The following is a 24,588-nucleotide window of genomic DNA, read 5'->3' as shown; positions in this document are numbered from 1 at the left end:
CTTGAGTTGTCTCGTGCAGTCAGGACATCTGATAATAGGTGATTTGGTGGGGAAATTGTCAGCGCAATGATCATACATCAGGCATAAGGAAGAGAACTCTGCTTTGGGGTGGTGGGGCAAACATCGAAACATAACTCGATGATAGAGGACTTTCCTGGGGACAATGCTTCCTTCAAATGTAATAATATCAATCTCTGAACGGCCCATCATCCGTGAGGCTAGTATGGTGGGTCCAAAAGTGTCCAAGTTCTGCATCAGGTGCTCCGAATATGTGTCGGTGTCAACTCCATGGATAACACCTCTGCAGGAGTTGGCCGGCGCGGTTATGTATGCTGTGACAGTGTGCGCGGTTGGTCCAAGTGCGAGTTGAGACATGGCAGCGATTTTCTCCGCTGCTATTGAACTTGGGGTCTTGATAACGATTATATTGCTTCGGGGCCTAATATTCAGTGAGAGATCCAGGGCTTCGTGTGAGGCGAGGGGGGCTTGTTGCCGCACGGCCTGTGAGATGCGGTGCAATTTGTGCTGAGGGAGGTGCACATCACTCTGAGGTCGTATTACGACTGTGTGGAGCGCAGCAGGGTGCAGGGGGGCGGTAAGATTCTTCTTCTTGTATTGAACTGTTGTCCAGCCGTCTTCAGCAGCGTTCTCGGTTCGCTGAGTGTCCATTAAATTGGCTGGCTCGGTTGCGGTGGCAGGCGGGGTAAGGTCCATTATAAGCGAGCGAGGCGCCTCCGATTGCACGTTGGCGTCTACGGCACCCGACACCTCGTGGCACGCAACCGCGCGCGGTGGCGCGAGGCCGGCGTGAACGGGAGTGGGGATAGGTTGCAGGATCGCGTCTCAGCTGCGGCGTTAGGCGTAGCTACGTGGCCGGGTAAAAAACTTGTAAAATGCAAAAGATGGGCTCACTTGTGGAGGGTAGAACATCCAGCCGTTCCTTGAGCGAAGCCCTGTGCGAGGATAATGTCGTCGATAGGCTGGTAGCAGGAAAAAAACGATGAAACGCATGAGATTGTCGGAGCTCGATGCGAAACCGTCTTGACTGGTCGACGCCACCTAGCGTCTGCCCACTAAGGGGAGAGGGATGTGGGGTTTCGGGTTCTCGCGGTGGTTGTGTGGGACCATTGTGTTGTGTTTCCGGCGGCTCCGTGTACCTCTCCTCCTTGCCTGGACGGGGTGACAGCAGGTCATAAAACACTGTCTCTCTGCTGTCATCCCGCCCACGTGAAGGTCAGCAGGCTCTCGCCATTGTCCGACATTGTGGCGGAATTCGCAAGACGGGGCCCGGCAAGACCACATCGGGGCGTCTGAAGGTGCGTACGTGTTTCTCTCTGCCAGCGGCGGCCTCCTTTGTCCGCCGCCGGCCGATGGTTACTTCGGCTTCTCGGGGTCCTGGTTTCGGCGTGCCCCCGTCGTGCCCCCGTATGTTCGTCTGTCGTTTCTTTCTATTTCCCTTTTTTCTGCTGTGGGGCGCGCGATGGCAGGCGCTGACCGAAGGAGAGGCAGCCCCTTCCTGCAGGGTTCTTTGTTTCTCTCTCTGTCGCGGTGCGCCGTTAGCGGCCACCGGCGACCATTTGGCCGTGTTTTATGTATTAATTAGCTTCAGACAAACGTTTGTTTGTATTGAGTCCCTGCTTACTAAATTTTCTTTGTGACTTCCTGAGAGCTTCGCCTAGGGTCTGCCTTGCTGCGCGCGCGGTCTCGCCATCCCCTAAGTTGGGGCCGGCCGGGCGCGTACGCGCGCAGTTGCGCGTCGACACACGGAGCGGGTCCCGAGCAGGCGCGGACGCGGCGCTCGAACCCGCGGTGGTGGTCCGGCGCGCGATATCAGAGCGTGCGTGCCGTGAGCGAAGCGAGGAAACCACTATATATATATATATATATATATATATATATATGCATATATATATATATAACTTGAGTGGTGCTACAAGGTAAACAGAACAAGTATTTAATTTCAACAGTTTCTATCGGTGGACGGACCTTCATCAGGGTTTACGAAAACATGGCAATTCGGCCCTGGTAGTGAAGACACCGGACCGGGTGCTCGGTCGTTCTCAGATACATAAAACGGAGAGGGACAGTTGTGACGGTGATTGATTTTCGGCGCTTTGGCAGATTTATTGCTGCCTTTGGCAGCTATGCAGGGCAAGAGGAAGGCGGAGTCCCATGTATGTAGAGCAAGGAGGTCAGTGAGAAAAAAGAAAGAAAGAAGACAGAAACAAAAAAGAAAAAGATGAAAACACACAGGAGGAGGGAGACGTAAGTCGGAGAGGGAGGGGGGCGGGAAGTAGCGGCAGCTAGGTTCCCGTTCACCCGAGGCAAGGAGGGAGAAAACGGTCGCTGCGCAGCACCAGTGCGCGTGCTGCCGTTGTAGCGGGAGAGAGGGCAAGCTGAATATGGCGGCGGGGGGCACAATAGAGAAGGCGCCCAGAAGGAAGACAGAAGAGCGGCAACTTGTGGAAAGAAACGCAGTGTCAAAGTACACATATACAAGGCACGGCCCGTTCCGGCAACTCTGTGGTCCAGCTATGGTGCGAAAAAAATCATTATCATCATCATCAGCCTAGTTACGCCCACTGCAGGGCAAAGGCCTCTCCCATATTTCTCCAACAACCCCGGTCATGTACTAATTGTGGCCATGCCGTCCCTGCAAACTTCTTAATCTCATCCGCCCACCTAACTTTCTGCCGCCCCCTGCTACGCTTCCATTCCCTTGAAATCCAGTCCGTAACCCTTAATGACCATCGGTTATCTTCCCTCCTCATTACATGTCCTGCCCATGCCCATTTCTTTTTCTTGATTTCAACTAAGATGTCATTAATTCGCGTTTGTTCCCTCACCCAATCTGCTCTTTTCTTATCCCTTAACGTTACACCTAACATTCTTCTTTCCATAGCTCGTTGCGTGGACCTCAATTTGAGTAGAACCCTTTTCGTAAGCCTCCAGGTTTCTGCCCCATAGGTGAGTACTGGTAAGACACAGCTATTATACACTTTTCTCTTGAGGGATGATGGCAACCTGCTGTTCATCATCTGAGAATGCCTGCCAAACGCACCCCAGCCCATTCTTGTTCTTCTGATTATTTCCGTCTCATGATCCGGATCCGCAGTCACTACCTGCCCTAAGTAGATGTATTCCCTTACGACTTCCAGTGCCTCGCTGCCTATCGTAAATTGCTGTTCTCTTCCGAGACTGTTAAACATTACTTTAGTTTTCTGCAGATTAATTTTTAGACCCACTCTTCTGCTTTGCCTCTCGAGGTCAGTGAGCATGCATTGCAGTTGGTCCCCTGAGTTACTAAGCAAGGCAATATCATCAGCGAATCGCAAGTTACTAAGGTATTCTCCATTAACTTTTATCCCCATTTCTTCCCAATCCAGGTCTCTGAATATCTCCTGTAAACACGCTGTGAATAGCATTGGAGAGATTGTATCTCCCTGCCTGACGCCTTTCTTTATTGGGATTTTGTTGCTTTCTTTATGGAGGACTACGGTGGCTGTGGAGCCGCTATAGATATCTTTCAGTATTTTTACATATGGCTCGTCTACACCTTGATTCCGTAATGCCTCCATGACTGCTGAGGTTTCGACAGAATCAAATGCTTTCTCGTAATCAATGAAAGCTATATATAAGGGTTGGTTATATTCCGCACATTGTTGTTCATATAGGAGGTTTTGGCCAAGTACTGCGCCAGGGTGGCCAATCTCCTGCTCTGGTGAGGGAGTGCGTTACCGGTTCTGGTCACCGGGATCAGGCCACACTCCAGGCCTGTATATGAAAATTTATGAACACGCGGATATTTTTTTTTTATAATCCGGTGTAAAATTGCCGGCACCGGGATCCGAACCACGGACCTCTTGTACGCGAGGCGGGTGTTCTACCTCTACGCCACCGCTGCACTATATATATATATATATATATATATATATATATATATATATATATATATATATATATATATATATATATATATATATATATATATATATATATATATAGGCCGCGCAGGACGGCCTGCTCTCCGACGCTACAGATTTCCTAGCGGGCCGTGGTTTTGTGCTCGCGCTTCCTTCCTGGAGGATAGCATTAGGAAGTATTGTAGTCAGTAGACTGATGTTTTTGTTCAAGAAAAAGTCTTGCCGGGAAGCCGACTTACATATTTTTGTAAGTTCTCCCTATCTTTTAGAGCTATTTATTTTGCTGTACAAAGCGTACTGCGTTGTGGCTGCAGGTGTTCTGGCTTGCGTGAGTCGCTGAGCGCTTCACGTCGCGCGGCTCTGCCTGCGTTCAGGTTGCAGTTTACGGTCACCCGAGTCCTCTCGGCCGGAGCGGCCCAAGGTCGTGCCGGTGCCTCGGCAGTTGTAAACAAAGTGCTGCGGTTGCTTGGCAGAACATAACGGTGAAATACAATTTTTTGTGCAAGTTGTTTAAAATAGCCTTTTAGTAAGTCGAAAAGATATGGTGCCTATCATCCGTGTCCAATGAGGCTTTGCAAGCTTGTCAAAATAGCACCACGGAAGAACACGTTTTGTCTACGCATAGATGAGTGATTGTTCGGGCTGGTTTCTCTTCTGTTTAAATTGTGCGGTACAGCACGAAGCAGGGACAAAGGGACGCAAGAAAAACGAGGACAAGCGTTTACTGCCAACTCAAATTTTATTGCCTGGTGCATGGTCTTTCATGCAGGTTGCGAAACATGCGGTAACGTAGAAGAGGTTACGAATTGCGGTTTTGGTGCATGGACACGCGTAGAAACGTGATTAAAAGCAATAGAGAAGAAGGAAATTGGTTTGTGTTGCCTCGTTAGGTGTGCACAGCACACCTAACGTAGTCTGTCATGAGGGCATCGACAGCACAGCATGTCAGCGCCTTAAAACGGAGACAAGTGGCGAGATCGGCCATAACATGCGCATGCGCACAACGCACTCAGTGCGAGCATCGTGTGCTGCGCCTGTTGGCTTCTCTAGCATATTCGCGCTGTCGGAGTAACGCAGTCTTGTTTACGAAAAGCCGGTGTGAGGGTACGTGCACAACTGTGTCACCGGTGATGCCCTGTCCGTTTTTCTTTTTGTAATACAGTAACCCGAGAACGCGACGGCGAATTAAGATTAAAAAAACAAAAGGTAATTTGTCAGTACGTGTGAGGTTCATGGTAAAAAAAAGCGAGAGATATGATTCCTAAGCATTGGTCGTCAAACTCGCGAGTAGACTGACTCATGCTCGCTCTGCTCTGCTGACTTCACAGACGTGGGAAAAGAGTCTGAGCGAGTGAGGAAAGGTGCGGTTGGACGCTGGTGTGAACGTGAATGAATGCTGGCAAGTTTGAGTGAATATGAGTATGAAGAGGAAAGAGTGCCGGTTAAAGCAAGTATCAGTGAAAATCAGCGAGAGCGAGCTTGAGTAGATGCCAGCGTGAACGTGACTGTCGGCGAATGAAGATAGAAGTGTATACAATTGTAGTAAAATGCTCGTGATCTTGAGTGGAGTCATGGGAATTCGTGTGTGCCGGTTAGTTTGCCTGAAAGTGAATATGAGTATGAAGAGGAATGAGTGCCGGTTAAAGCAAGTATCAGTGAAAATCAGCGAGAGCGAGCTTGAGTAGATGCCAGCGTGAACGTGACTGTCGGCGAATGAAGACAGAAGTGTATACAATTGTAGTAAAATGCTCGTGATCTTGAGTGGAGTCATGAGAATTCGTGTGTGCCGGTTAGTTTGCCTGAAAGTGAATATGAGTATGAAGAGGAATGAGTGCCGGTTAAAGCAAGTATCAGTGAAAATCAGCGAGAGCGAGCTTGAGTAGATGCCAGCGTGAACGTGACTGTCGGCGAATGAAGACAGAAGTGTATACAATTGTAGTAAAATGCTCGTGATCTTGAGTGGAGTCATGAGAATTCGTGTGTGCCGGTTCGTTTGCCTGAAAGCGAATATTGTCACGTGGTGGTGACGTTGAAGAGCACAGTAGCAATACTGTGAAAGACAAAACTAGCTTTTATTGGGCGAACCTGTGCCCGCAAATACAGGCTACACTTATAGCACTACGATAGCGGCGAACACGGTCGGCGATCGTCGAAAATCTGATCAGCGGGTCAAGCGCGTCGGCTTTTATAGATCAGTCGTGGAATGTTCCAGAGTAACCGCTGGGACCCGCGTGTCTTCCACAAAGTTCTACACTATTCGCGTCGCGCATACATGCAATCAGATTACACAAGTTGCGGTGAAAGACAGTGGAACCATCCATAACATTCCAGAAACTTCTTTTACATGCAGGCGCGTCCCACGCTGTGCGATAACATTTGTCACGTGGTGAGAAGTGGTAGCCCGCTAAAGATAAAGAAGTGCACGTGTCGATATGGACGCTAGTGACCGTTGGCTAGCATGCGTGGGCGCATATTGGAGTGTGAGTGAGTTCGGGTGAGTGTTAGCAGGCGTGAACTTGAGTGAGTGTGTAGTTCCCCAGAATGTCGGTGAGCGAATATCAGTTTGTGTCTACTTATTGTGCCGGTGCATGTCACAAAGGCTCGTTCTGTGTCAGCTCGTTATTCGTCGCGGTGCCCGATGGGGCCTCGCGAATAACAAAAACGGCTTTCGGCGAGTTGCCGCGCCGCTACGGCGAAAGCGTTTAATTCCGGCGCTGTGGACGTCTTCCAAATCGTCGGCGCATACTTTTATGTCCGCCACAGAGTAAGAACGCCAGAAACATAACCATGACACGACAACGACAGATTGATCACAGTGTCACTAAGGCAATGACACGGCAACAGAATGATGACGATTGCGTTACAGTGATGGCATGTTGGTGCTGGCGCTCACGTCTTCGCTCATGTTCACCATGGATAGCGCCACGGGCAGCCTTAATTCTCACTATGTCCGCTGTTTGCACACTGTCTGATATTGGCCAATCGGACCGCATCAATTCGCGCTATATCCGTGTTTACACTATGTCCGGTATCGGCCATAGTGCGAACACTAGGAAAAGAAAATAACGTGACACGTTTGCTAGCACTCATCGATGGATCTGCTTTCGAAGATGCCACGTATGCCTGAACAGCGCATTTTGCTTCGTCTGCCGCCTCGTCGGCTTATCGCTATAACGAGGCGGCGCGAAATAAGTATGGCTTCCATTGTCGACTAAAGAAAGGTCTCTGCTGGGGATTCATTGGAGGCTGATCTTGAACGCTTGAATTCCTTTTAATGTGAAACGTTATATATGAATGTCACCCGTCGTGGTTTGTTAGTGGCTCAGCATTGGCGCTGCTAAGCACGTGGTAGCCGGATCAAATCGCGGCTGCGGCGGCGGAATTTCGGAGGGGGGCGAAATGCAAAAACGTCCGTGCCCCATGCATTGGTGCATGCGCATTAAAGAGCACCAGGTGTTCGAAATGAATCCGAAGTCCCCCACTGCGGCGTGCCTCATAGTGAGATCGTGGTTTTGGCACGTAAAAGCATATAATTTATTATTTTTTTTACATAGAGAGCTCTCGGCAACTTCCTGTTTACTAGTCCCGCAAGTTTCAATACATTTGGTTTTATCGATGCCGGCGGAGGTGAAAGAGCAAGCCAGGCGCGCTTTCGATCGCTGGGAGACGCTGTAAGCCTACACTGTAAAAAAAATTTCTTCAGTTTACGGTCAAAGTTGTAGGTAAAACGTTGCCGGACACTTTTCCGTCAAATGAAAAACGGTGTTTCCGTAAAACGGACAGGCCGTAAAAATTATTTCCGTTAAATGGAAAACGGTGTTTCCGTAAAACGGACAGGCCGTAAAATTATTTCCGTTAAATGGAAAATGGTGTTTCCGTAGAACGGACAGGCCGTAAAATTATTTCCGTTAAATGGAAAACGGTGAGCTCCGTAGTTGTGATAACAGAATCGACCGTATTTTGCAAATAAGAAAAACGGTGAGTTCCGTAAAACGGAAATGCTGTAAATTGAGCCCCGTACTTGTGGTTATAGTACACAACCGTACTTTGGTAATGAAGAAACGGGGACTTGAATGCTCGTGTTCTTGAGCCAAATTGTTTCGTTCATTGGAATAAGTTATTTTTGGCAATGAACCACCCAAGTCGTACATTACAACGTGGATAACTTGCAACATCATTTAAGATATAGCTGGAAATGGGGCAGAAATCATAGCACACAGGAAATACACCAGACAGAACGTGCTGTGTTTGCATGTTTCCTCCTAGTGTAATTGTTTTCTACACCGCTTATTCTTCGTGTCAGTGTCGTCATGTTGCACTTGGGTTATACACCCAACATGTACACAGCATACATACAGATTTGTGTTCGAGAAACAACAAGCCACTTGAATCTGAAAAAACCTGTGTTTATTCTGCTTTACTGAAAAAAGCAGTGTATGAGACCGGGCTAGTTGGTATTTCATGCTGAAGTGACCATCGCAAGAGTGAACGCAGGACACTAAAAAGGTGACAAGAACAGGTGCAAACTTCCAATTGGTGTTTACTACGAAAAGGCATGTATATATACTCTTTTGCACATGATCATAATCAGTTACAAGAGCGCACTAAGGCCGCCCCAAGGCCTAAGGCGGCCTCCCACATACAGACCCCAGGTATGCAAATTCTTTAATGTCAATGCTAGGGATAGTTTGCTAACGCAGTTGCCTTATGCGATATCTGCCCCCTCAATGATGGGCCTAGTGCTTTCTTGTGCGTTGCTTGCTATTATTTGTTTTTTCAGAGTGCATGACATTTGCATTGGGAGTTGTGGATTCCAAGAAAACCCTCTCTCCCTTTTGTACTTTTGTATTATGTTCCTGTAGTCTCATATTTAGGCACCTTCCCGTTTGTCCCACGTAACGCTGCCCACAGAAAAGAGGTGTGCTATTCACTACTCCCCCTGAGCATTTCGACAAAACCTTTTCTGTGAGCAATGTTGCATGAAATTGATTGTCTGCTGACAGGGTTGGTTTTGGCACATAACTGAGATAACTTGATGGGTGCGGGAAAAACGACCGAAACTCCCGCCCTTTGGCCTATTTTCTTTAGTTTATGCAAGATAGCGTAATGTATGGGATGACTGCTAGATTCCTGTGAACAGTATCACATAGGTGTAACTAAAGAAAATAGGCCAAAGGACTGCAGTCTTGGTCATTTCTTCCGCGCCCCGCAAGCTATCCAAGTTATGCGCCAAAACCAGCCCTGTCAGCAGACAATCAAAATCATGCAACATTGTGCACAGAAAGGGTTTCATCAAATGCTCAAGAGGAATAGTGTATAGCATACCTCCTTCCTGCATGCAGTGTTACGTGGGACAAATGGGAAGTTCCCTAAACTTGAGACTACAGGAACATAATCGGAAAGTACAAAACGGGAAAGGAGGTTTCCTTGGAGTCCATTGCTGCCAATGCAAATGTCATCGACTGCTTGAAAAAACAGAAATAATAGCAAGCAGTGTGAAAGAAAACACTAGACTCATTATTGAGGCAGCGGCTATTGCAGAATGCAACAGCGTTAACAAGCCATCCCATAGCACTGACTGTTAAAGAATCTGAATATCTGGGGTCTGTACGCGGGAAGCCGCCTTAGGCCTTGGTGCGCTTGTTTATTTGTGATGACCATGTTGACTTGCACGATTGTAACAGATTATGATCAAGTGTGCAAGAGTACATATACATACCTTTTTGTAATGAACACCGGTTGGAAGTTTACGCCTGTCCTTGTCGCCTTTTTAGTGTCCCGTGTCCAGTTTTGCGCAAGTCCTTTCCGCATAGACACTAGAAATTGGCTGACTAGAGGAAGGATTGGTTGAGACTTGGAATGACTGGATGCTTGCAGAGGCCTTCGGCGTTGCCTGAAAAGTAAGAAACACCAATCAATTAAGGCTGTTCAATTATTTACCATCATCATCACTACTGTTACTCAGATAAACAATGATTTCGTATTCACAACTGTCACTACAAGTGCTCTTGTCAAAAGAAATGGTTCAGACTCAGCCATGTTGGTATATATTCATTCGTAGCCTTATAGCATAAAAAGCTTCAGATAGAAAGGACCCAAGTCAATTGATGGTTTGCTTGGAACAGTCAAAGATGTCACGTGCACATTATGACATTCGGAGATTACATCTCCCATATTTAGGTAGAGCTGCCATGGCCACATACTGCAGACTATAGTTAGTTTTCAACTTTCACTGCTCCATTAAACAACCTTGCAGATTTTACTGTTTCCCAAAACAATTAAGCACTCTTGAAACAATTGCAAACCATGCATGTTGTTTACTTCCAACGCAGAACAAGCAAGCCAAAGATATTGTCCAGCTGACAGGCTGGTAGAATAGCGACAATACAAAAAAAACCATGCTTGCACCACAACTGTGTCACAACAGCTGTCAGCCCCTTTCGGATATGGTTTGTTGTGTCACGGAAGAAGTATCAATGTGTAATATTCTTTTTACTCAAGCGGTGAAAATTGAAAGTTACGGTCGTGAATGCATCAACATACCCTTTCCATCTTCATAAAAAGTTATAATTTTGCACTGTGTTCACCAAAAAATTTGCCCTTTTTATAAAGAAGCCTGCAATTATGCCTGGACCCCATACATGGCTCTGGCAGGCAGTACTGTTTATTCTGCCCGTTTCTTGACTTGCAATCCCATAACGAAACAAATAATGCAACATATTTTTCTAGATTGCACTGCTTCATGCAAATGCGCTTAATTCGGGAAATTTCTGAAATGAATCAAGCCTCTCCTAAAAAATTTTAAAGTAGAGCAATTCATTAACATGCCTAAACATGAGCACTTCCCGTAGATTTTGAGAGCCAATGAGGACAGAGCTATTTGCTCAAATTTCTGCGACTCATGGCAACAGGATGGTCAAATTCCGTGCTGTTAGTAAATGCAAAGAAAAAAAACTTTGGTCAATTTGTGCAATGTTTCGTTCCAAAATTTTTCTTCTTTATACCGTAGTGGGGATACTCTGTGGTAATTAGTTGAAATTATTGCTATTGGCCTGCAGTCTGGTACAAAATGTGTTTAAACCCGCAGCGACAACACTATTTCCTTCGAATCTATCCAAAATGCAGATTCGGTAAAATCCAGGAAAAATGCTTCTAACTAAACAGTTCATTCTATATTGTTTTTTGCAGAGACACCTTTTTTTTCTTGGAAAACTAAGGTTAATTTCATTGTCGCCAGGCTCGGGCAGCAAAATAAACTTTTAAATCAAAATTAAAAGTGATCGCCAGGCATGTCCAGTTGAATTTATCTGAACATGCCCTACTGTCTGCAGTACACATGTTGCCACTTTAAAGGCCTGCAAGAAGGCACCAGTTATATTTTCTAGGGCAAGAAGGCAATGAAGTATGTTACTTAAGGCAGTTAGTCACAGGAGTCCTGGATCAGTAGAAGAAAATTTAAAGACTATAAATTGTTTAGAAGACTTAAGTCACACATTACTGAGTCACCGTCTATAGCTTACCATTAGTCTTAAAAGTACCATCATTGCATTGTGATAAAACTAACCTAAGAGACTGAAACCTGGCATGATAAAAATGGAGCTTGAGAATGAAGGTTTGCTCAACAAGCAACGGAACGACAAAAAATGATATGCATGATAAATTTAAAAAAACGCGCTGATGAGGACGGTAAAGAACTAGGCACCATGACGAAATTTGTAAATATGCAAACATAGGATGGAGTCAGTTGGCGCAAGCCATATATATTTGCAGATTACTAGGAAAGGCCTTCGTCCCGCAGTGGACATAATGTATGTGAGAGCACTGTGCCCCTTCAAATATGCAGTCCCAGACTGTCCGCAAACCACCTGCGGCTTCTGGTCTGGCTAGCATCGACAGAAGGGCGCATCACAGTCATGTGATGCCGCTGCCTGGGACTGTCCGAGGTTTTGTTTGAAAGCACCGTGATTGGAGGTCGCTCTCCTGGCTGCTGTTGTCCGCTATTAGCTACTTCAATTATGGGGTTTTACGTGCCAAATCCACTTTCTGATTACGAGGCAAGCCGTAGTGGAGAACTCTGGAAATTTCGACCACCTGGGGTTCGTTAACATGCACCTAGATCTAAGTACATGGGTGTTTTCATATTTTGCCCCCATTGATATGCGGCCACCGTGGACGGGATTCAATCCCGTGACCTCATGCTTTTAGCTACTTGTAGATTGCGCCTTACCCCGCAAATTCAGTAGCGTGGTCATCAAAATAATGCAGTCTCAGAGGCCATGTCGCCGGCACAACCATAAAGCTTGCATAATGGAATCGCAGCCTGAGCACATTGAACATGTTAACAAAACTCAGTTTACATCGTGCTCTCGCTCTTCGGGCCCCTTAACCGCTGTATTTAAGCCAGCTCATTCATTTCCTGTAAAATTTAAGCGTCATTGCCACACAAAAATAAGCAAAAGCACGGTTGTGCCAGATCACTGTTCACCCACAAAGCACAGGCCGATATCCTCAAAGCTCGTGAAACCGTCTACTAAAGGCCTGACGTGTGTCTAGGACAAAGCGCGTCTACACTGTCTACTAATCCTGCACATCCAAAAGCAAAATTTCGAATTTGGGTAACAGAAGGGATCAGCACACATGACAACAGCAATCGGTGAAGCTCTGATTATACAGGTTGTCCCACATAACTTGAGCCAAACAATAAAAATATGCAAGTGTGACGTAGCTCGACAGAACCAAGGTAATGTTGTTTGCCGTCACTTGGAGGTACTCGGATATTTTTTCATTCCACCAAAATAAGTATTTCAGCTTCGTTAATTAATCAGCTTTTCAAATATTTTAACTAGATTAGAAGTATCCATGAGAAAATTGTAGAGCAACATGAAAAGCTCCCCATACAGCTTTGTGTTGTTCGAGACATGCTGCGTAGAAGTGTTTTTTCGAGAAAGAAGCTCGCGAATACACGCAAAGTGCTGCGAATGGACAGTCACGCAACAATTTAGTGTGTATTTGAAGGCTTCGTTCACGCTAGGAAAAACACTTTTATGTAGAATGTATTATTCATAATATTTGAGAATTTGATTAATTACCGAATACTAATTATTTAATCTGGCTAAATGAAAAAAAAAATGAGTATCTTGAAGCGAGGGCAAACAACATTACCTTGGTTCTGTCCAGTTACGTGGCATTTGCATATCTTTAATGTTTGGCTCAAGTTACGTGAAACACCCTGTATGCCATGCCAGCTACCAGCATTAAATATCTACATGCAATATGATACGTTTCCTCGTCCACCAGTTTCACTCATCTGAAAAGCGAAATCTACCTGTTTACTATGCATATAGCAATGAGCATGACAGATTTCACGAAACACATCAAGAAAAGCAAGCATTTGCACCTGATCACTGTGCTTTGTCTTAAAAAACACAAGGACTAAGGTTGCAGCAATTAGACCACTCATGAAAGCCTCGCATTATGGCACACGAAGCATCGATTTAACGGAAGCGATAGCTGAGTGCATGATATTTGCTGTCTGGAACGCGCAAAGTACACATAAACACACAGCCTCTTTTAAAACATGGCGTCAAGCCCGCGTGCATCTTTTTAAGACAGCCGCCGTCTGCTAGCTACTTGCATATGTCAGAACAAATATCTGCTGACAGCTCTGAGAGTCCGCAGAGTCTGTGACTTCTGGTAAAACGAATGCGATACTGGCTGCTCTTGGACTGGTGGATGGGGCGTCCGAAGCTGATTGAGAAAATCGAATGCGGGACAGCAGTGCTAAGCAGTCCAGGACTGTCAAGGACTGATAATCGAAGAGGCCCACTAATGCTTTGTGTTCCTATCCTATGTAATCTCTTCATACTGGTCAGCTCAAGCTGCATGGCAAAGAAGCCCCTAGTTAGTGCTCTGAAGACAAGCCTCTTGCCCAAACATTGGCTATAGAGAGGACCATCGTTCGGCAACTGTTGATCTGTTCATAGAAGTGAGAATTCCGCGACAAACTTTCCAATGAAGTAAGCAATATGATGGTGAACTTGTTCCATAAAACTTCATAAGTACACCTGACCTTTGACTCACTTTTGCTTGTAAGTAAATATTATGAAATTGTCACTGTGAACAGTTGTCCCCGACTGCTGTACACTTGTGATAAAAAATTAACCGTATTTGAAAGTTTGTATAATTAACCTACGGGGCAGAAACCTGGAGGCTTTCGAAAAGGGTTCTGCTCAAATTGAGGACGACGCAACGAGCTATGGAAAGAAGAATGATAGGTGTAACGTTAAGGGATAAGAACAGAGCAGAGTGGGTGAGGGAACAAACGCGAGTTAATGACATCTTAGTTGAAATCAAGAAAAAGAAATGGGCATGGGCAGGACATGTAATGAGGAGGGAGGAAAACCGATGGTCATTAAGGGTTACGGACTGGATCCCAAGGGAAGGGAAGCGTAGCAGGGGGCGGCAGAAAATTAGGTGGCCGGATGAGATTAAGAAGTTTGCAGGGACAGCATGGCCACAATTAGTACATGACCGGGGTTGTTGGAGAAGTATGGGAGAGGCCTTTGCCCTGCAGTGGGCGTAACCAGGCTGATGATGATAATTAGCCAGGAGAGCCGCACTTGCTGGATGGCTCATCATCTAATTTGGAAAAAAATTCAGCAGTGAGCAGCAATTGTGTCACTAATGACCTTGAACATCTTTTATAATTATTAATTTGTAAACACCTGTTGTCGAACAGCCCACTTACTGAAGTTTTGAACACATTGTACACAATTATAGCACGTACTACACGAAATAAGATCTGTAATAGACCTTACCAAATACCATATTAGTGTGGCGGCAGGTCAAATGGCTCCTCAGCAATGCTTGCGTCCTTCCTGGGAGAACAAAAAACGACATTAGGCTTACACTGACAGCACCAAACCACATAATTTAAGTTGCAAACAAGTGCCCCAGAACATAGGAAGTTCTAATTAGATATGGTCAACCTGCTTAACCATGTCACAGACATTGAATGACAGAATGTACATTTATGGAGCCTCAACTCTATGGAATACATGCTAATACAAACATGCTAGTACACAGAATCAAATTGGATGCATGAAAATTCTCAGTAAACTTTCATTTCCTAGCAACCACAAGTTGCTCTTTGTGAAGTGCAACGAGTGAGTGTCTAACCTGCACTAAGGAGGTGGAAAATTCGGGATCCTTTCTGGTGAATAACTAACCATATCTCTACCGGCACCCAGCAATACAAAGGTGAATTGTAAGCATTATATTGATTAAAGAAATAGTTCAGTGCTACCAAGCAAGTACAATAAATAAATTATTTCGAATTCATCTTCATGTCAGGCTAATCAAGTTAATTTTCTTTGGTTCACATGAGAGAATGGTTCGAAAAAAATATTGGAATCTGTCAACAATGTTGAACCAATCTTATGACGGCCTGCAGATAGCAGTTGTTGAAATAAGACCTGGGGCAGGGGGAGAAAAGACAAAGAAGTGTGATAAAACAAAATGGGGCCTGTGCTGTGCATCTACTAAATGCAGTTTTATTAAAGTATGATGTGCAAAACAGCATATGTAAGAGATGCGAGACCCTCAGCTGGTATTTTGCAATGTTGTTACGGGAAATTGTTTCAAGGAGCATGACTCCTTAACGCTTCTAGGGTTAATGACGTAAATATACCGCACCGCGAAGTACAAAAATGGTCGATGCCGTATATTTACGGTGCTGTCTGTAGGTTTAAAAAGCGCGACAATTTCCTAACCTTTTCTTTTCTGTCATGTGCTGCCACTATGTGGAAATACAGGGAATTTCTCTTGCACGCCTCACTCTCTCGGTTTTCGTTGCATGGTTTGTTTTAGCGCTAGTTTGCTCCTGCGCGTCTATGTACTACCGCTTGCGCATTGGCGTGCGCGCGGGCGGGTGGCGGTTTGGGTTTTGTTTTCGCGGGCGGTTTTGGCTTCTTGTGCTTGCAAAACTGATGGCTATCTCGTTACTAATCGCTCAAAAGGCTACTGCTTGTTTCTCGCTCATTTAGTGCTCGCAGGGGTGCGCATAGGAAGGATGCTGCCGTGCATGCGCTTCTGTTGCTCCTTTACTTTTTTTTTTTGAGATTCGCGAAAACTAATTGCATCTGGCTGGCGATAAGATGAAGATTAGCGGCAGTTTGTACACGTTTTGCTTTTTTGATGGGCACACAACCGCACAGTTTTCTTGAGTGCGTGCACCTACACAGTTCGATTATGCTATGGATGTACTATCATAAGCAATATGAAAGGGAACACAGGAACGTGTGGCAAACAGACTCGGAGCGATACGCGGATGGTGCTGTGAAAAACGAAGGGGGAAAGGAGAGCACCCTTCCACTAACTGTTGGCACTCCCATCTAGCTGGTATCTCTACAAAGGAGCAGCTTACGTCATGGATCGTCCGACAGCCGATAAGACGGTGAGATCGTTGCCAGTGACTTACACCGATTCACTTTCTTTTCTTTCATTCTCTTTTTTTCTTCGTGCAACCGCTTGATAGTACTCTAAGAAAAAGTTTGCCCTGTATTTCAAACCGATTCTTTATTTGAATAGACGCACTCAGTTGTCAGTGGCACCTCGAACAGCGGCGACGCTCGAACCAATGACGACAGAGGAATAGAATACAGAAAAAATTTTTAAAAAGAACATTGAGAAACTGCCTCTCGCGCGACTTTGTTGCACGAAGTTCGTTCAGAAAAATTCACGTCGCACACTACAGTGGCCCACGCAGAGCAGTCAACTCTGAATTTGTAACCTCAAGATGCCTCGAGTGCCTTTTAAAGAATGGGAAGACATAATAGAAATGTCTAAAAGAGGTTATACACAGCGCAATATTGCTCTCGTGACAAGCCGCCCATTGAAAACGGTCAACCGGATTATCCAGGCTTACCGAGACGAAGGACGCATAAACGATGCGCCGCACCACACACGACCTCGATCGACAACGAACGACCAAGACCTTTGCATCGTGGGTGCCGTCAGCGACAAACCATTTCAAAGTGCAAAGGACGTTCGAGGCGCTCTTGGCTTGAACAACTTGAGCGACAGCATGATACGATGAAGGCTTAGAGAAGCAGGACTGCGAAGTCGCATCGCCGCACAGGAACTTCTGCTCACCGCAACCAACAAAGCGGCTCGCCTGAGGTTCGCTACTGAACACCGCAGCTGGAGCGAGAGTGGGTAGAAGTATGTAGTTTTCTCTAATGAGTCCACGTTCTTGAGCCGCTGGGACCAACGAAAGAGAGTGTGGTGGACCGCAAACACACGCTTTAGTCCGCAGAATATCCAGGAGGTGGCCGCCAGTGGACGCGTGTCTGTGAACATCTGGGGGGCGATTTCCCACGCAGGCCGAGGCCCACTGGCGAGAATTGATGGGAGGTTCACCAGTGCTGCGTATTGCACTCTGCTCGAGCACCAGATGATCCCTTATGTGTTGAACAGGCCGCACCCAGATGGGTGTTAGTTTTTCCAGCAGGACTTGTCTCCCATTCACACATCGAAGGACGTGGCGCGCCTTTTGGAAGAGCGAGGGGTAATGCAACTTCAGTGGTGCGCGAAGGGTGCCGACATGAACATTATAGAGCACGTTTGGGGCCGTATGAAAGTGAACCTTTCGAAGAGCTCACTACAATTGGCGAACTCCGACCAACTATGGGAAGCAATAGAACATGAGTGGAAGCGCCTTCAGCATGATACCGCATTCATCGAGGCTCTCTACGCGTCTTTGCCTCAAAGAATGGAGGCCATCGTTCAAGTCGACGGTGGCATGACGCATTATTAGGCCACCAACGAACAAAACAAAGGACGAGGATAAGCTGCGATACCGCTATTGCCTTATTTCATTTGCTTCAATATCTTTTTAATATTCGGCAAGTGCCAATAAACTAACTTGGAACTCACCCTTAAAGACCATATTTTAACGGTTTAGAAGATTTACCATAAATCAATATCGAAGTCTGGAACAGTGCTATCTTTTGTAACGATTCGACGCAAAAGGTTACCAGTGACGCAATATCGAACAGTGTTCTGGCGATGCGAAATTCCGCACTTTGCAGACACATGGCGGGAGTGCGAACAGCTGTTAGAACAGCGTCCCCCTTTCCACTTTGTTTCCGATGGTGGCCGCTGCGTATCACCCATACAGCTGGGTCTGAGGATGTTTTCTACGCATTCCTGTGTTCCTTTTCATATTGCTCATAATAGTACATATTAGTGTAAGAGCAGGAACATTTGAGTCTTGCGAGGTATTCTCGTGTGCACATTTTCAAAGCTTTGAACTATAACAATGTATCAAATTTTTTACTCTTATAGGTTTATTTCCTTTTTTATTATTGTTATTCATGAATACAGAGTACATATGTACCAACACAAAATAATTTTTTTCTCGCTTTACGGACACCCTAAAAAAATTACGGTCAATTTTTTTCAAAATAAGTCCCTAAGAATTGGAATCTGCAATAAAAAAAATCGAACCTGGGCGGTCAAATATGGTGAAAAAGATCGACCCTCAAAGGGTTAATTATATTCATGTAATCTTTAGAAACGGATGGCATAAAGGACATACTTGTTGACAGTTTCATAGCGAGTCATGAACACGATGCACGCGGGAGTTAAATAAGCATCTTTAAAAAATGCTCTAGAAACTTGCAAAAAGCAAGTTGAAAGCAAGTTTCTATAACCTCTCACAACACCGAGCTTCACCTACAAGTGTTGTAACATTTCCTTGCAACGTGCAGCACTGTTTTTACAGACATAGTTTGAATCACTGAGTCACAAGCTCTGGAAACAAAAGTGCATAAGTGCTAAACAAGCACATATGATGCCCTACTCCTACTGCACAGACACATTTATCTACACCAACACATGTAGATGGATTATGTCATCCATTTGGTAGCTTCTGATCATGTTCCAAAGCATGAATCTCATAACTGCAAATTCTATAAGAATGTGACACCAACTGATTACTTGGGGACAACACGAAAATACGGGAGAAGGCCAAACAGCACGAGCGCAGGCTAAGACTTTTGGTTAAGTGCACACACACACACACGCACGCACACACACACGCACACTCACACAAATAAATATTAGGCCTATTTGTCCTGCCTAGTTGCAGCAGCAGGACCGCGGGATGTTGTAAACAACCACACACTTGAACTGCTGCATGTGCCTCTTGCTACACTTTGCGTCAAGGCCTGGTCTGATTCACCTTTTTGAACCCAGATTGCTTGACGTGACAAATAAATGTTCTAGCTCTCCCAACAGTCTTTTTGAGACTATGGCTGACCTTCTGAATGTGATCTAACAGCGGTCACACCACTGTAGGCCAATGTTAGACCTGGGTATAGAAGTTATCCTCGACTTGTTGAGGATGCTATTTCGTGCTTCTGTGACAGAGCTTCACAGCCGAACAGTGCACTGATGCGAAAGGCAGAATTCCCTCCTTAAAAGATGGGGCATAGATGCAGCGCAAATGACACTCACCTAAGAAAACAATGAGGTCAAGAAATGGAAGATCACTGTCTAGTGGTAGTTTTCCAGTAGAACACGTTGTGGGGCTACTTGGTGCAGAGCTTTCAGAAGATGAAGCGCCAACAGAGACAACACAGTAAGAAAGAACAAAGACAGGACAAGGCGCTACTTGCAACTGTTTATTGAGGTCAAAAGCAGCTGAATATGTAGCCATGGGGAGAAGGGGAAGAAAAAAACAGAAGCATTGCTTGTGTGAAGGCACACGTGCGAGAACACAGAAGATGAAGGGAATCATAAGATTAGCCAAAATCTAAAACTTATCTGAAAACATGCATTCACTTGTGTAAATATTCAGACACAGGCATGCTGACACAGGCATCCCCTCTATTCTTAACCTGGTTGGCCTCCAACAGTTCATGTGCCACAGTGTATTTGCTTTTAAGCACGATCGTTGTATCATGAAGCCTTGCTTCACATACTTGCTTATTCTCATTCTTGCAGGCCTTGCAATGAAGTGGCAAGTTTGAGCCATAACTATTTTTCAGCGAAAGCTTGTGCTCCCACAGGTGTTCACTAATACATCGGCCAGTTTGCCCGATATACTCTTTCCCACACTTCCACGGTATACAACCGCTTCTTCACAGTTCACAAAAGGATTTGTATGTTTAATAGAACACTCTACTTTTAGAGTCATGAGATCCAATCAGGCGGCACAAAGTAGCAAGCTTTCGGGTCGCAGCAAAAACCACAGGAATTTTATATATTGCGGCGACGTGTTTAAGATTACGCGCCACTTCGTGAGAATACGGTATCGCCACTGGATACGGCAGAAATTCCTTGTGGGCACGAGGTCGGTATACCGACCCTGCAATTAATTGTTGCAGTATAAGTCTATGCACTCCAAGACTTAAATGTGCGATTGCCACTATGTGACTTGAATTTACCCTTAAAGAATTGTGCTGTCATAAGGCACACAACACCTTTGACGAACAGATTTTGAAGTTGAAGAGAGCTGGCTTTCCTTGTTTGGTTTTGAGCAAAGTTTCGGAGGCGTTATTGAAGAAGGTGCATAAAGAAAGAAACTGAAGCAGTGAAGAAGGTCAAACATTGGAAAAGAAAGCTAAACCAGTGGTGATATCGTATTCTCACAAAGCAGCGCATAATATTACACGTCATAGTGAAATACAAAATTCCTCTGGTTTCTTCCGAGCCCCAAAAACTTGCTACTTTGTGCCATCTGATTGGATATGATGACTAAGAAAGTAGTGTTCTAATAAACACACAAAACCTTTTGTGAAGTACGGAGAAGGGGTCGTATACTGCATACCGCTGAAGTGTGGGAAGGAGTAAACCGGACAAACTGGCCGATGTATTAATGAACGCCCGCAGGAGCACAAGCTTTCACTCAAAAATGGTTATGGCTCAAACTTGCTGCTTCATTGCAAGGCATGTGAGAATGAGAATAAGCAAGCACGTGAAGCAAGGCTTCCTGATACAACAATCATGTTTAAAAGCAAAGACACTGTGGCATGTGAACTTTTGGAGGCCAACCAGACTAAGAAAAGAGGGGACGCCTGTGTCGACACCCCGTCTCCGACTATTTACAGAAATGAACGCATGTTTTTAGATAAGTTTTAGATTTTGGTTAATCTTATGATTCCCTTCATATGCCTCCTCCATATTTTTGCACATGCGCATTCACGTAATCAGTGCTTCTTTTTTTTTCTTCCCCCTCTCCCCATGGCTATATATTCAGTGCTTTTGACCTCAATAAACAGTTGCAAGTAGCACCTTGTCCTGTCTTTGTTCTTTCTGACTGTGCTGTCTCTGTTGGCACGTCATCCATTGAAATGTAGTTTTCTTCCTTCCATGAGCTCATCTAGCACTGTAGAGAAGACAGAAAACAAATCACTCAACCCATTTAGTAGGCTTACTTCACGTCATATAGGGTAGAAAGTTTTCAATGAAGGAGAATACCTTTACTATGCTGGTTCTTACAGCAGCTAGTGTTTTACGACTAGCTGACAGTGTTCTCGGCAGTGAAAAGTCGCAATTAAAGTGGTTGAGCAACTTTTTAATGTTTCCTACAAAGTGCCACGCATGTTCAAGTAAGCAAAACTACTACTGAAAGGCAAGCTCCACTATCTGGGCCTGAAGATTTTCTATGGTTAGCATAGAGCTGGAGCTATTCCCTGCACTCAAAGGTGTTTCTACCTTTTCTATTGGTGCACCTGAACACTGAAGCATGTTGTTGCTGCAGGAACACCGGAGAGCACATTTAACACTTCGTACCACCCCGACGTGGAGGGGAGCCTCCATAACCAAGTACGTTTGCTTTCAACAGTGCGTTCGCACTGCCTTTTAGCATGCATTGCCAAGAAGCATTTAATGGAGTTGAATGTAGCTGACATCTCAGGTCAGAAAACTTCGAGAAAGCCAAGGCCTATGACTGTTATGCAATTTGTACACAAAGGCAACCATCAATTCAAGCAAATTACTCAGAGAGTTGAAACTACCTTTTTATTTTCAGTGCCAAGCAATCTGGGCACATACAAAATGCTAACCGGACCAGGGCAACACGTGAAGTTTACATCGAAAAGTATGTTCTGGAGTTCATAGGTACTACGGTTGGTGCTGTTTACAATATGCCACTGTCCTGCAGCCGCAATCATGTAGGACAAACCGGCCGACGACTCAAGGATTATCTTACAAAACATGCACAGACCCTTGACACAACATAGGGGAGCAACATAGCTATTGATGCCGCTTTGTACAGTGGTACACCAAATTTTTAGCAGTGAAGTATCTTCATGACACATTTTCATAGCAGACATAACTTTCAGAATAGCTCCCACTATGTTAGCGTGTCATCACTTAACCTGCTTGGCAAATTGAAGTATTCAGATCAACCTGCCGGAGCGTTCTGAATTGGGCTGCTTGTTGGTGCATGTTTAGAAGGGAACCGAACAGGGCTACAGACAGGACAAAGGGAATACGTTGCTGTGTACAATGCTGTCACTTCGTACTGGCAGTAGCACTGTTCGTTCCCTTTTAAATATTCATATCTTTTGGTCGCCTCACCACGCAACGTAGCTGCGAGCTCAGGCTATAATTTTACATTGTTACGTTGCCTTCCAATGTTGCACTTAATTACATCATCGCATACTCACCTGTTATAGTTAGCTCAACACTAGCTCACAGTGAGCTTATTCGTGGCTAATCTTAGTGACCATGGAGCCATGAAAGTGCTAATGATCAGTGTGCAGTGTTGTTGCATACTCATTAAGCCAACACTAGACAAACGGTTATTTTATTAGTGCGTGTTTTATCTGTTGCCTCAAGTCTTGAACTCTGGCACTATAAGTGTTTTTTAAACACCACTCATATGTGCAACCAAGTCAGGTATGAAACAACATCCCTTTCAAGTTGACGTGCTCATACTGAACCAATTTGTTGCCACAGGAAAACAAATCATCAATTATCCTTTGAATGCACCTGCAAAAATTACTCTACTTGCATAGGCCTCGTCATTCCACCAACATTGGCAATCACTGTCTAATAAGACTGCATATGCAAGACAGATATACAATAGAATGGCACAGCTTACCAGAACAAAGAGCACCACTACACAGACTGCTGTGGCACACTTTCTCAGGCCCGCTGGCTGAGAAATTGTGCACAAACCGGCACACAGACATCCTTCACTGATGCAATAGCTGCAATTGAAGCAAATAATATCAGGTATTTTCAGACCGGTCGTCCACAGTAAAGCAAAAACATTTTCATATACAAATACTCTTGCACATAAGCTTGTCACCGAATTACCGATTGCTGTGGTATCGCTTGGTGTCTTCAATTGTATCGTTCAACTTATTTAAAGAAAAGACTTCATGAAGCACCTTCTATTCGGCAAAACAGCAGACATTTTGCTCTACATAACTCACAACATGTATTTTAGAATAATTATTGTATTGATGCCGATATGCTGAAAATTAGTCTGCGCAATTAGAGACAGCCAGTATTAGAACCAGCCTTTAACATCAGTGTTGACACATCTTTTGATTTTTTTATACCAGTTTGGAACATTTGTAACTTTGGATGTCCATTACACACTTTTGGGCACCGCTATTCTGTGTCAAGGTTACGTTAAAAATTACTTATCACATGCACTTGCTTTACAATTACGGCCGCAGATGGGCAAAATTTACGTGGCAATCCACTCCCAGATTACGTTAAATGCTGACGTATTGCGTCAGAATGTTGATAGTCAGCCTGGTAGCTGTATGAAGTAAAAACAAAACAAAAACAAAAATTCGCGAAACATCTGATGCCAATTACCAGCTAGCAAAATAATCAATTTCTTCTCCAGCGACCCTTAATGGGTATCACGCGGACACTTTCAAGTGCGATCGCGCACGATTGCTCGGGCTCGATCCCAAAGTGTTCCAAGGCACCGTGTTACACCAGTGTTACCTAACACTGCAGACCGCACGAGGTTACGGCAGCAAGCACGCTACACCGTCCATTCACTGTGATGTAGGGGCATCGCATGCAACATGCTTTTCATACACAAGCAGACTTTCAATTCCAGAAGCAGTCTTTCAATTACGGGTATGAACACAGCGATTATGCACGCCAAGCACACTGCGTCCTAAGCTTAAGGAAAAATACAATTTCGCTGTGATGCAATGCGTCGCCGCATACGGCTAACATAGTGTTACAACGCGCCGTGAGAGATTGCTAAGGAGAACAGTAACTTCTTTTTATTTTGGAATGCCAAGAACACATCACAACACATTGCAAAACTGGAATGCCAACGTCAGTAAACCAGCTGCCACATACAGCCGATAACGAACTGCTACAGACGACATCGTCGCTGATGTTGCCTACGCGTCTCAATGTACTCTATATGAAATCAGCACAACAAACGCTACACCATTTATCACAGACTCGCAGTGCCGCGGCTTTATCAATCCTTACGGCCAAGCGGTAATGTCGTTACAAGGCATTGACAGGGCATGCTCACACAACACAGTTGAGCCCGTCAACGGCCATCGCGGTGCATTTCGCACACGCGACATGCACCAACAATAAAAAGGACACTTAAATCACTTACTTGCGTAGCAGTCCATCGTCGAATCCTTCTTATTCTCTCAGT

General features: G+C 45.0%; 1 protein-coding gene across 1 annotated transcript in view; it reads left to right on the top strand.

Moving 5' to 3' along the window:
• The first annotated feature begins 1,179 nt into the window (after positions 1-1,179).
• Positions 1,180-24,588, top strand: part of LOC139048854 (uncharacterized) — an 82,019-nt gene continuing 58,610 nt past the window's right edge. Inside the window, exon 1 of the mRNA XM_070523729.1 lies at positions 1,180-1,316. The gene's annotated coding sequence lies outside the window, so the exon portion shown is untranslated. The remainder of the gene's footprint in view (positions 1,317-24,588) is intronic.

This window comes from Dermacentor albipictus, chromosome 8, assembly GCF_038994185.2.
Source record: "Dermacentor albipictus isolate Rhodes 1998 colony chromosome 8, USDA_Dalb.pri_finalv2, whole genome shotgun sequence".
NCBI lineage: Eukaryota > Metazoa > Arthropoda > Arachnida > Ixodida > Ixodidae > Dermacentor > Dermacentor albipictus.
This window is presented reverse-complemented; position numbering and strand designations above follow the sequence as displayed.